This window comes from Lycorma delicatula, chromosome 7, assembly GCF_047948215.1.
Source record: "Lycorma delicatula isolate Av1 chromosome 7, ASM4794821v1, whole genome shotgun sequence".
Lineage (NCBI taxonomy): Eukaryota > Metazoa > Arthropoda > Insecta > Hemiptera > Fulgoridae > Lycorma > Lycorma delicatula.
Window position 1 is genome coordinate 48,621,025 of NC_134461.1, and position 15,166 is coordinate 48,636,190.

Genomic DNA, 15,166 nt, shown 5'->3' on the forward strand with positions numbered 1-15,166 from the left:
ATATAGTTAATGGCTCACTCAATTTTATGACCAATTACGTGAAAAAAAATCTTTTCAATTAGTAATAGAAAGACATTTATATAAGTACGTTTTTAACTAATAACGGAAAGTAGCTATTTATTAAATTGTAACAGTAGCCAATAAACTTGTTTTATAAGTAAAATGGGTTGTTCGATAGGTATAAATTTTAATAAAAAATATTAGTCACTGAACGTAATCATATGTTTAGTAACGATAGGTAGGGTTGAACCTTTGCGGTATTTTATTAATTTCACCTGTATTTTCGTTAAACTCCTGGACTTTACAGTGAATTTTGGTTATGGAAGTTTTTTACTCCTGAATTCGTTTTGTTGATTTATTGTAAATTACTAGATTTTTACTGTGTCGACTATTTGTTTATTTCGGCACAGCTGATACGGTTTAGTTTATATTGACTATTTACTTTACAAGTGAAAAATTTACTTGGTTCATTTTTTCCTGTTTAGCCTCCGGGAATTGTTGTCAGGTAGAAGAGTTGTACCTCTAGTATAAAACCTATTTTATTTATATATATATATATATATATATATATATATATATATATATATATATATATAAAATAATAAATAAATTTAATAGTTTAAATATAATCTAACCAAACATAACCTACGCTCGCTTCGCTCGCTAACCTTGTCCCTCTAGTTTCAAACCTATTTATATATATAATCTATATACATATTTATTTGCGTAATAAATAAATCTAAAAGTAAAAATATAATCTAACCAAACTTTACCTATGTGCTCTTCGTTCGCCAACCTTGTGTAGCGAGCGTAGGTTAAGTTTGGTAAGATTATATTTATACTTTTAGATTTTTTTATTATGTAAATCTACAAATATAGGTTATAATATATATAATTACCCATTGTTTGTATTCAGCGTAGGAAATTGTTCTCCAAAAATTTCCCTTTTACAGAAAGGAAATGATTCTTAAAAAATTTGTCTTTCACATTTTGCCTACTGTTTACATTATGTTCCGCGTATATTTTACGCGAGTTTACCTTGTGTATTTTTGGTATTATTTGAAGTTATTCGTTATATTTCACTTTGAATTTAATTTCAAGTGAAATACTTTTGCCGTTTATATCTGCTTCTTGATACTATTTATTTGCATTGGTTCTGTTTACTTCCTACTGCCGTTTATTCGGTACGGTTATGTCTCGTCGTAGTAGGTCGCGGGACGTGGCTTCTCACCCCCGTGAGGGATCATCAGTTCAGACGGGAGAAATTGACCCACCGGCTTGTTCTAGTGGTGAACGCGTCTTCCCAAATCAGCTGATTTGGAAGTCGAGAGTTCCAGAGTTCAAATGCTAGTAAAGTTAGTTATTTTTACACGGATTTGAATACTAGATCGTGGATACCGGTGTTCTTTGGTGGTTGGGCTTCAATTAACCACCCATCTCAGGAATGGTAGAACTGAGACTGTACAAGACTACACTTCATTTACACTCATACATATCATCCTCATTCATCCTCAGAAGTATTATCTGAAAGGTAATTACCGGAGGCTAAACAGGAAAAAGAAAGAAAAGACGGGAAAAATTGAAAAGAAGGCTTCTAGGGACGATTTACGGTGTACCCGACGTGAAGTGAGTATTAAGGAGTATGGATCTACTAGCTCTTTTATAGGAATTTGAATGCTAGATCGTGGATACCGGTGTTCTTTGATTGGTTGGGTTTCAATTAATCACACATCTCAGAAATGGTCAAACCGAGACTGTACAAAAGACTACACTCATACATATCATCCTCATTCATCATCTGAAGTAATATCTGAACGGTAATTCCCGGAGGCTAAACAGGAAAAAAAGGAAGAAAGAAAGGAAAAGGGCCTACTAGCTCTACTGGAATGAAGAGGGCAGTGAGATAATGTTTTCACTCTTACCCGAGGCCTCACGGTGTGACCCTATAATGTATGAGAGCATGGGTCAATCGTATGACTAACCTTCGGTGAAGCGATGATTAGAGTGCCTCTCCTACTAATGGGGAGGACCTCAAAAAGTTACGAACAACAGGATGGGACTCGATGGTCTATGAAGAACGCGAAGCTGGACGACTTGGAGGAAGAACTGAGTGACATAGAGGACCGGAGAAGCGATGGTGAGTGTGAGAAACTCACTCAGGACGGTGAGGGGAAATGTCTACACGGAGTAGGGAATTTTCATCTGTACTAGAAGTTTTACTGCTTAATGTGCACATGTTCGTAAAGTCTCTATTGATGCCTAGTTGCAAGTGCAAGGTGGGTTGCAGCTTTTGAGGATTACTAGGGTAGCTTTGCGTGGCCTGAGACGGAGACACGGGCTACCCAGACGGTAATCTCACTATTGGGACCGGGGTGGTTGGAGGACTGGTGGGATTGCGACAGAACCTTAAACGTTGCTTGATGAGGAGCTGAGCGATGTAAGGCTGGCAGTTAGGAAATGGTCAGCCGAGACTGTACGGTCAGGTATCCATCTTCTCGACTTTCCTGATGGTATGGGAAAAGTGGTACACGATTTGGCCGGAGGTCAAGGCTTCCTCGCGCTTCCGGGATGTGAAGCCGGGTGACGTCATTAAAGAAGAATAGGTGAAGAGGTCACCTCTTCCAAGAAGAACAGGTTTACCGTTTGTTGCGGGTCGGTGGATGGTGAAGCAGCAATACTGTCTACGGTACGGAGGGTAATCGTGGAGCGGTAATTGCCGATATTTTTATTGTCTGATGGAACGTTGGGACAGCATATTAGGAATATGCTGGCCTACGTCTGTTGTGGACTCAAGAAACGGGTACGTGTCTACGTTCATCTTGTAAAAGTCACCGGTGAGCAGACTTCGGGGCTCTCCAGACCACCCTAGCTGCTAGTGACTGTGAGGTTGTCAGAGTACGGGCGACGGACAAATCTTACGCAAAGCTTTCGAAGACTGTAAAGAAGACAGTGACTCGGGAGGAGGTAGGTAAGGTGCTGTCGCTCTGAAGGGGTACCTCCGATGAATTATGTATACGAGTTAAGGGAGCTAGCAAAGCAGAAAAATTGACGACGGCCCTACAGGTTAGAGCGCCGAACCTGCAACCTGCAGTTGGGTCTAGAGGAGCTTGGCAAACTGTTATACACAACTAGGATGTCTCAGTGAGCTACTTGCGATTCATCATCACTTATTGTGAGCGTTGCACACCGCATTACCGATAGTAGCGACGGGGTGATGGATAGCCCCCTGCGGAGCTATAGTTCATCCGTGCTCAGCGGGGATGGTGGTGGTGATGAAGCACGGGGACTCTTGAGCCCCTGAGCCTGTAAAAGACCGAGTCCCGGCTGGGACTCGGCCCTTTCGAGGTGTCTTCGTTTGAGACAAAAGTGTAAAGACCGAGTTCTGGTCCCTGGGGTAGGGCCCAGGAACGACATAGTCGGGTCTGGTTACTTCACTCGGGAGGTTAGAGGCAGGCGTTGGAAGGAAAAGATCGGACTGGCGGGCCGATCTGTCATACCGGATTTATATCCTGCAGATGGGGAGGCCTATTTGAGTATGTGGACACTTCTCTGGGTTGCGTAATACTTAATTGTGGGTCGGGCTCAGTGGTGAGGGGAACAAAAAAAGGGGAAAAAATAGATTATTTATGAAAAAATAAAAATTTTTAATTAATATTTACAACAGTTTTAGCAAATGTTATATCCATTAGTTATAAAATCCGGTCAGGCATGGAATTTTCACACGCTACTTGTCATTTATCTCATCCTCTGAAGCAATACCTAACGGTGGTTCCGGAGGTTAAAAAAAAAAAAATACAAAACAAAAATCCATACTAGTTAAACCAACATACAGAAAAAAAACCAGATAAACAAATAATATTTTATTGAAAACATTTTTTAATTATTTTCCAATTGATTAACAATTTAATTGATTAGACCATTTCAAAGATCAGTTTTATTTATTCAAATGAAAGCAAAAATATTTTTATAAAATTACTAAAGATTAAATTTCAATTTTATTACTACTTATAAATATTTTAACAAAAGAAATTTTTAACAAAAATTAAAAACCTAAGAGCTAAGAGCTATCTTTTTACATGAAAATTATACGTCGGCAACACTTCAAAAGAATTTAAATATTGATTGAAATGATAACATGTTTCTATAAAATATGAAAGCTGAGAGGGATGTATAGTGAAGTTTCCAATATCTGTCAGAAGGGATCAGGTTGGCTTAGGGCACGGGGTTTATAATGCGGCAGTGCCACCCACCGATCCCCTCAAACCCTATAACTCCTCATAACCCACCCACCCAATACTAACCCATACTACTACTCTAAACTATATATATATATATATATATATATGTGTGTGTGTGTGTGTGTGTGTGTGCATAATACACACCCTTCGCCTTAGCCATACTCCACCTAGAAACACGCCACACACCCACCCTAATATTTCGTTGCCTACTGGATATTATTTTCCATGGGATTACGTGAGAGGATCACAAGTTTTAGAAAAGGACAAGAAAACTCAAATAACATTTCTTTTATGCCCTTCTCTACCTTTATAGTTATTACAATAAACTTCCTTTGGGAAACAGTATTTAACACCAATAAACACCTACGTAATAAATTAACCAAGAATATCAGAGTACTAAGTATAGAATACTGTACCACAGTTGAAAACGTGTATATTATGTATCAACACAAATATATTTTTATCTCTCTTATTCGTATGTCAGTTGTTATAATTGAGTTAAGTTGTTATGTTAGTACACTTAAGATTTATTTTATTTTCTGTTGAATGACATGTGTTGCAGTGAATAAGGTCTCGTAATTAAAACAACCTAAAGATGCAATGTCATAATTAACATTCTTTTTGTACTATTAACACTTTAATTTCAAAATAAAATTCGACCATCTCTACTAGGCTAGTTAGGTTAACGTAGTTAAACTAGCTAACCAATACTTGTTCTCATTTAGAACTGTTGTGAATCAGTTTTTAGATATTGAACTAAAAACAACGATACATTATAATGCAACAGTGCCATCCACTGATCTCCTCAAACTCTATAACGCCTCATAGTCCACTCACCCTATATTATACCTACACTTCTACTCTAAACGTATGTTCAAATTGGAGTATATCTGTTCAAACAAACAGAAAAAGAGGACCTTTAAAATTTTCTAACATAGATCCAAGAAAATTTTCTCGGCGCAAGCTTGTAAGATATAACATTGTAAATAATATCAGTATCATTTTTGTCGATCTGAGTAACATCTCTAGAAGAGGGAAGGATTTTTGAACTCACGGAAGAATTCCTTTCTCTGGCAGACTATCCAAATTCTACGCAAATGTGTCACATGTTTCCACTATGAATAAATTATATCTATCGGATTGAGCAATTTCCAATAGAGGATTGTAGTAGACAAACCAACTATACAAAGATTATTAGACAATCTATAACTCTGGAACAGTAAATAAATTTACTGGAACAGGTGTATAAACGTTTTTAAATCATATACAGAATCATATAATGGCGAATAACAGTCGGGTTTAATATAAGAATAAATCTTAAAATAAAAATTTTTGTTGATAAAAAATGATTTAAGTAAATCTGTAAGAAAGGAAATCAATAATAGTAAATAACAATATCAATAACTTATCTGAAAATAATAGTAAAAATTCCATCATTATCAACTGAAAATGTAATCTTTACTTTTTAATTAAAAGCCTTGATAGTCAACTAAAAATCAGAAATGCCGAAATAGATAATTAATCAAGTTGAAAATTGCTTTGTTTCAAATTATTATTCTTTTTAAAAGAACAAATTTACTGAACTTTCTAGTTAATTACAGACGAGATTAATTTTGTGTTTTTGGATCCATTATTTCTTTTAATTACATATCTAATAAAATCAAATTTTATTATAGATCAAATATAATTTGATTTGAACAACTTTAAAAAATCAATCATCGAAATATATTTTTGAAATGACATTCCACATTTCCTAGGTAAAAAAAGGTTTATAATACTGATTGTTAAGCAGCTCATTTGACATGTTACTAATATATTAAACTTTTCATGATTTATTTAATTTTTAAAAATAAAAAACCGTTAATGTTTTTCTTTCAATTTTTCTTTCATAAATGTCATAAAAATGTTCGTAGATTTAGAACGAAGTTATGAGATTGATGTAGGCATATCTGACGCCCCTTCTTCCGCAAAACCACATAGGACATTTCATTTTCTGATAACAATGACTTTTGATCTATTGAAATTTTATCACCCTCTTATTTTCAAAGAAGGGAATCGTTGGTTTCCATGATTCAATGGATGATGTTATTCCCTCTTATTTTCAACATAAAAGGGTATTACATAAATGAAAGAAACGTCAACCAAACAAAAAAAATTAAGAAAAAACACATGTTATTACCAATTTTCCGCTTTTTGGTTATTCGTTTTTGGCGGTTTTTGTTATTTTTATTTATAAATAATTGCCTTTCTTATGTATACAGGAAAATACAATAAAGGATATACATAACTATCCTATCATAGCTTGATCATAACAGTTGTTATGATCAAGAAAGTTATAATTATTTTTTTTAATCACCAAATATTTGACTGGTTTGATGCACAATTCCATTATTTTCTCCTTATTATCAATTTCTGTTATTAATTTCAATATTTTTGATAGGTAATAATTGTATAAATTTATTAATATTACGATTTAACAACAAAGAGAACTGTACAATAAAAACTATCACAAGTAAATTAATACATAATTCTCCTTAGCTCATTTATGTACAAAACAAATAGAAACAAAATGATAACGAAAAACATACGTCATACTAACTTACATAAACAAAAACTAGCAGAATATTTATTATATATATATTTTTTTAAATTTGGATGCGTGGTAGCTTTCAGTAGAAAAAAAACCAGATATATAGAATGAAAACACAATCAAAAAACAAACACTACTGATGAATTCGTAAACTGCTCCGACTAAACAATGTTTTACACTGGACAAACGGTACGCAATTTCAAACAAGGACTAAATGTACATATAAAAAAATTCCATAAATAATGGAATTAGATTTTATCAACCATCTTTTCTTTAAAAAAACTCACACATTAAACCTCATTAACTATACAGTTTTGATATTTTAAACAACAAAAAATTACAAAATTCTATCGAACATTACGAAATATATAAGCATCCTAATTCCCTTAGGAGAAAACAACCGCCTTGTGATGATACCGATTGCCACACCACCCCCTCCGTTTCTAGCCCTGGTGGGCATTACCGGAGGTCGTCAATTCCAGTGGTTGGCCCCTTCCAACCACGACCATCTACCATAAATTACAACCCTCAACAATCAAATTCGTGGATGCGCGATCCCCGTGTCTTCCTCAACACAAAAACTACTCATATTTCTAACTTCAATTAGACGATGCATTCAGATCATTACTTGGTTGAGTCTTTAAACGTAAAAAAATACTATCTTGATACCAACAAAACAAGTGTTGCTCTAAACAACGACAATTTGTCCTACAGTTTAATTTTCTCAAAGTCCTCTTCATTTACTTAAAAATCAAGAAACAGATTCACAGATTTAATAAGCTTCTAATGAAAACATACACTAACTTTCTCTTCTCTGGTCCGCTTTCGAGAGCGAAATCAATGTCTACACCCTCCCACGCAGCAGCTCCAACACAGTGTTCTCCAGGCAACCATTTAACCTAACAGAGAATATCTAAGCTAACCGGTGCCTATTTTGCTAAAGTAAGCACCTAGACGGACCCTTAGCCACCCGGATTGCTATTATATCTATACATCTATAACAGCATCAGATCCTCTCAGCCATCCTCGAATATGTAAGCACAATACAATAATGTATATGATAAACAGATAATTGATATCTAATACACCTGTATTCTAAACAAATTACCAAACAATACATCAGCTAACAACCGAATACAGCTGCAATCATTGAAAATCTCTGAAAGTACTAAAGTGATTCATAACTGAAAGAAATTAATACTAATTTTAAAAATTTACTTTAAAATGAAGACGGTGGTGACTTATAAAAAAAATAATAATTACAAAACATAAATGTACTTTTTAATTAACCCTTAACAGGAGGTTACGTTAATCAATACAGAACAATTATTTCTTTAGTTTTTCTTTTTGGATGTTTCAGTTTATGTTTGGTCGTCCAGTATTCTTTCATTTTCTATGACTATTGTTGCTTACGTTCTCCAGACCACTTTTTATAAATTTTTTTTTACTTTATATAATTAATAATTCTTTACTCATTAACAAATAGAGTTCTGTTTTATATTTCAATAAAATAAACTCGGTAGTAGTTCTCAGAGAAAGGTTAAATTCACGATTTGAAGCATGACATGTCGACTTTTATGTTTTATTGTTAATTATACATACATCAACAATTGTTTACTTTTTACAACACATATTTAGTAGGTTTATTTTTCTATATTTATTAAATAATGGATAGTAAAGCTATTTATTCGTACAACATCAAAGATGGCCTAGAACACTGCTAGTGACTATAGATTTGTGTCAATCAACCAATAACGGTCATACTTCAAATCTTATCTTAAATCAGAATTAAACTATGAATTCACATTAGTTTCAAAAAATTCTGTTTCTTAGTCTTTTAAAGCTGGTTTATAATTTGGTTAAATCTTTAATACCTCTAAATAGAGAAGATATATTTTTGGGGCTAAAATTTATAGAAGAAACTTCGGGTTATATCTTCAAAATTACTCAGATATAGGTATAAAAGAAACTAGTTCTGGTAACTTGAACAGAAACTTTTGAAATAAAACTTAAATGGGGGTGTTTAGAAGCAATAGAGAAAAGCCATTTGTGAAAATGGCATTTACCTAGCGAGATAAAATGCGTTTAGTCACGGTCGGACCTTCATATATATATCTAGAGATTATTTTCTGCTTATACACGTTCAATATGACTACCATCATGTCTAGCAACTTCTTTAACACGAAAAATGTAGTTAATAACTCGACGACCCATATCTTCGGTTATTTTCACGCCTCAATGATCAGCGCGCACAATTCCATGACCGTACGAGGATGTTTGGAAAAAAAGTATTTTCCTTTAGAAATCTCCAAAGAAAATAATCACACGAATTCAAATGAGAACTGTTCGGGGACCACACAATACGATTAGGAAATCGGTTTGAAATGACAATTGCGTTAAAATTTTCATGCAGAATGTATAAAACAACCTTATCTGTGTGTGGTCTGGCTCAATCCTGCATGAATCCTCGTTTTCTAATTGAAACACTTTTGCAAAAAGCTGAGGAGCAAAATTATTACACAGCATCTCTAGATAAGTTTACCGTTTTATTTTTTTCAAAAAATAATGGCCTTTATTACCCCATGACTTGAGATAGTGGCCCATAACGTAATTCTTTGGAGTGTGATGCACCTTTTTATGAAGAACGTGTGGATTTTCAGAAGCTCAAAAACACACATTTTGTTTATTAACAACCCCGTCTACGTGAAAATGTGCCTCATCTGAAAACCAAATATTTTTCAACAATACGTCTTGGTTCACAGCCCGTTCAGCGAATGTCATTATTTGATGTTTGTTGTCAACAGTTAATTTAGACAACACTGTTATTTTATATGGATAAATGCAAATCGGTTTTTAAAATTTGCTGCACAGATGACCTAGAAATCCCAAATTGTGCTGCTGTTTTTCTTGTTGATTTGCCCGAGTTCTTCAGCAACGGTGCTCTGACAGCTTCGTGATTCTGTAGAGAATGAATACCGGCAAGCCGCTCGCGTACTAAACCATCACTATTAAATTTTTCGTAATTTTTCTACTTATTATTTTAAATGAGTGCGACCACTGAGTTTGAAAATGTACACGAAACCGCCTTTGTGTAAGTACCACACTTTTCGTTTCATTATAACACAGACTTTACGCGTTGTTTCAACAGTCAGTCTTCTTTTGTCAGCCATCTTGGAAAGATACAAAAACAACGCCCTAGGAAAGAGAAGAAACTAATATTCATTAAGTGCTGTCACTTCTGCCAACATAAAACACATTAATAATTATTAACTTAAAACAATTATTTCCAACACAAATTTTGGATCATTTCGTGCGCCACTCTGTATAAGTAGTTTTTAAAACTATTTTTAATAAACAATCAATGCATAAACTACTTCTTATATTCCTGTTGGTCTTGTACCATGCTCTTATTTTTGTTTTTTTAAGAATTTTTTTCAGGTTTTATGGGATTTTTATGGTTAGATGTTCTCGTGATCTGAATTTAGTAGAAGGCACAGTAACACAAGATAGAAAGGAGTGATGATTGAATCAAGTTTGATATATTTACCTTCCGAGTGTATACATAAACTGGTATACAATATAGTTCAGACCGCAAACTTCATTTGTTTCGAACAATTTCGAGCCGAACAAATATTATTATTAACTTTATACTTTAATTTTTCCACAAATATTTTGAAATGAGAAGCTAATTAAAATATTCTATATTTAATATGGGTTTTTCAGAATCATTAGTTTATAATATTATAAATCACGCAATGAAATATAGAAGCTACTGCAAATTCCAACAATAATAAATATAAATAAACTATTCTAAATGAATAATTTTACCAAATTAATTCTTGGTAAAGATAGTAGAAAAGCTGTATTAGTGGAATAGCTATAGGGTAAATTCCACTAAGAAGAAGAAGAAGAAAAAAAAGAAAATTAATTTAACTATTTAGAACATTGTTTTCGTAAGATAGCATTTTTATACAATATATTTTACTAAATAAAGATGAGAAAAGATAAGCCACCAAATATCTTTACTGAACAATAAATACTAAAATAAATTTCTCTTATATAATAAACGTTAGAATATCTTACTTACTTCATGCATCCATACACACACTGAATATTTTAATTTTGAAAAAAATATAATACTAAATTATAAATGAACTCCAAAATGTTCTTATCCACAAAATTCTAATTTATTTTATTTCATTTACATGATATTTCTTCTTTTTTTTTTAATACCCTTCAATATTCTTATCTTGTTATTACAAGAGCCGATTTTGCAAAACATAAAAAAACATAAGCAATCAGATATATCTTATTTTTAGACCCTAATTTTTTAAAAGTTTATTACTACAATTATAAAAATAAATTAAATAACTTGAATTTATTTTTGAATATGTGCCCGTACTGAAAAGATCTTTGGAAAATACGAGTAGAAGTGGAAGTTAGTTTTAATTAACGTAATAATAATATGCTATTTTTCCAATGCACCAGTGAAAAAGATTTACAGACTGTAAAGAATTACAAAATACAAATTTTCGAACGCTGAATCCCAATACCTATAAAACGGGAATTCCTGCAAGTAGTTTTAACAAAGAACTTTTAATAAACAACATTAATAAATACTATTACTTACAAACTAATATAAAAAGTAAAGAGTTATTTTAAATTCCAAATATTAAAAATGTTTTTTGACATGTATACAAAGAAAGAAAACGAAACAAAATTAGGTTTTATAAAATTTTACGGGTCTCTATCCAGTCCCGTTATATGACCACCATACTTAGGCATGACCAAAGAGTTATATGCCAATTAGTGGCTTTAAAAATAAATTTATTCTATGAACACAATACATCCCTTACTTGGTATGTCTTTCGTAACATTTACGTCAAACTCAAATTATATACACAACAAAAACAATGAAAATAGATTATAAAACTCACTTAGAATTTATTAAACAAAGAATATTGTATGAAAAATAATATTTTTTTAATGAATAATCATATCAAATATGAATAATCAAATAATGAATAGTTCAGTCTTTGTTATCTTTCTTAGTAAAATTATATAAGAAAGATGTTTTTTTTTACAAACGTAGTGTACTATTTGACAAATAGTGTTCATTGAATCATCTAAGTATTTTATAAAAGACTGGTCGGAGGCTTTCTCCGATCAACATTCACCACCAGGTGGATCTCCAGCCTATGGTTAAGTATTTAGATGTATGAGTGGGGAGGGTCATTGGTAATTTTAGATGTGCCAAAAAGCTGAGAAGACAGTGACGGTGGGCTCGTAGACTATTACGGAGGGTAGCTGGACCTTGTACTTCTAAGCGGCGGCTTTACGCCTATGTAGTTGTGTCCGTATTGTTTTACGGAGTCCCGGTATGGCGCAGGGCCATGGAGGTTGAGCGTAACCGCTACTTACGTGACGGGGTGCAATTATGAATTGCCCTACGGGTGGCGGCGGCTTAAAACTCCATCTTAACTGATGCTGTGTTGGGACTTGCTGGTGTGGTTCGTCTGCAGCAACTGGCGGGCCGCAGAACAAGGGTGTACAACGGGGAGGGGGACAAAACTATGATTGATGAATGGCAGATGAGGTGGGACATGTCACCAAAAGGTCGGTGGACTAACCGATTGATTGGATAAGTTCGGCCGTGGTTTGGGAGGAAGTTTGGTGAGCTGAGCTATTGACTCACCCAATTTCTGACCGGCCACGGTACTTTAAAAACATATCTGTACGGGAGGAGGAGGCCTGATGACGAGGGGTGTCTACACTATGGCGAGGAGGACACGCCCGAGAATGTGGTGTTTCCATGTGGACTGATGATCGTATGGTATGAGTTAGTGGGGGGTCCACTGAGTATGGAAAATGTCATCGGTAAGATGTTGCAGAGCGATCGTCACTTCTCTACGATGGCTACCTATGTAGCTGGAGTAGTTAAACGAAAGAACTGGGGAGCGAGGGGATAGGGAACAGCCCTGTGTGGAGTTGTCGTTCGTCTGGGCTTGCTCGAGCGGGCGGCGGCGAGGATGCTGGGGGACTCTCGTATCCCTGAGCTAAGAAGAGACCCGGATAACTTGAAGCGGACTGATCAGGAAGACCAAGTAAGCTGTATTAAAGTCCGTGCTCTGGCAGGGAAACGAAATGGAGGGCTAGAGGGTGATGAAAAGAATCCTGGGAAGTTGTTGTACGTCCGCGCTTGTGTGGATAGGCGATGCCCATCCACACGGGGACTCTGGATCCCTAGAGCTCAAAGGTACCTCTCAGGGCAGTCAGTAAAATGCGGATCTGGTCTCGAGAGGAGAGTTGGTGAGATAGGCGGTTTAGTCGGTAGGGCGCAGGCACGCATACGCACTTTTAATATCTTGCGGAACCTGTTAGCGAGTCCCACACTTCGCCCGTAAATGGGGTTCCTCCGACTCGCCAAAAAAAAAGTATTTTATAAAAGACAGTAAAGACTGATTTAGACTGATTTAGTAAAGACTGAAGTAGTATATAGATATCTTGTAAAGAAAATAAGTTGTCTAAGTCAAGGGATATTATGTCAGACTCAAACTTACTTCAAAATAAAAAATATTTTACGAATATAAATGCCTAAAACTAGGTAAAAAATAATAATAAAAAAATGAAGCAAAAAAGCCATATAATTTAGTAAAACATCATCCCTTTTAAATATATGATGGATAATCAAATACCATGATGAGATTTAATCAAATTAAGTTCATATGGTATCAAGTTGATATTCCAGAACAGTATAACGATTACTTGTATGCTAACGCAAATATAACAAACATTTTGAATGAATTCTTCCTATAATGATTCAACTACCAGAGCAAACAGACTTCTTTTATACAAAATAGTTAAAAATTTTAAACTCATTTTAGAAATGATATCTAAAGAGAATATAATATATAAAAACAGTCTACTTATCTTGGTATTATAGATTTCTAATATATAAATGAGTAACGTATGTAATTAATAATTACGCAATTTATAAACGTTAGTTTATTTATTTTCAATTTTATTTTTTTTGTCTATATTTTTATTTACAATCTGTTTCATATCATAGATAAATTTCATTATATATATATAAATATATGAAAAGGATTGCAAAAATGTTTAATTATGTTTATCAATTAATGAATAAATTTACTTCCGTATTACAATAAAAATAATAGCCTGTACAAAAATAAATTAGTGTTACTAAATATGGAATAAATAAATGAATAATCAAAAGTAGTTTCCAAATTTAAAAGAAAAATTTCTGTATAAAATGTGCAATTGTTATTTCTGCTTGGAATCCAGCTAGAAGAATGCTGCTGTTGTTGTTGAACATGCTGAGCGATAATGACTCGTTAACGTGTCATACTAAACTATATTAAAAGATTAATAACGCGTTGACGTGTCGAATTTTTATGATATTTTACATTGTTGTTATTCGAGTGCAAGCAGTAATTTTGGATAGCTTATATAGTGCTGACACACAGAATCGTTTTTTTTTTCAATTTAATTGTTAAAGAAGACCGTAAATATTTCAACTTAATAATATTTTAACTTATTCTTTCATATTGCTCATTTTGACCTCGCGATTTCCACATTTCTTGTAATAATTTAAAGAATCTTTGTTCTTTTTATTTAAAAATATTAAAGTAATAAAATATAAATATATAGTATTATTTTAATCATGGTGATCAGACGATGAAATAAAAAAATAATTATCTAATTGAAAATAATAACATTATGTATATCATAGACAGAACTAGTTGCGTTAGAGTAGGAGTCAAGTATTAATAATTCTTTTTTTTTTCATTTTGCCGAATTTAATATTTTCTTAACAAAGAAGCATTTTCTTCAAGGAAATATAAAACAACTGCTATAGAAATTAGGATATGACACGTGGGTAAACTGCGAAAAAAGGTAGTGATGCGTAACAAATCATATAAGTTTTTTTATGGACAGACGGCTCAGGGTTAGCGAATACATCCACCCGATTTGTCTAGTGGTAAATGCGTCTTTCCAAATCAGCTGATTTGAAAGTCAAGAGTTGTAATATTCAAATCGTAGTAAAGGCAGTTACTTTTATACAAATTTGAATACTAGATCGTTGATACCGTTGTTCTTTGGTGGTTGGGTTACACAATTAACCACACATTTCAGGAATGGTCGAACTAAGACTGTATAAGACTACTCTTCATTTACATTCATACATATCATCCTCGTTCATCCTCTGAAGTAATACATGACGGTGATTCCCGGACGGTAATTCCCTTCACGTTTAACAGGATAAGGAATGGGTTATCCAATACACTTGTTTTCCCGCGCCACCCTGAACGTATTA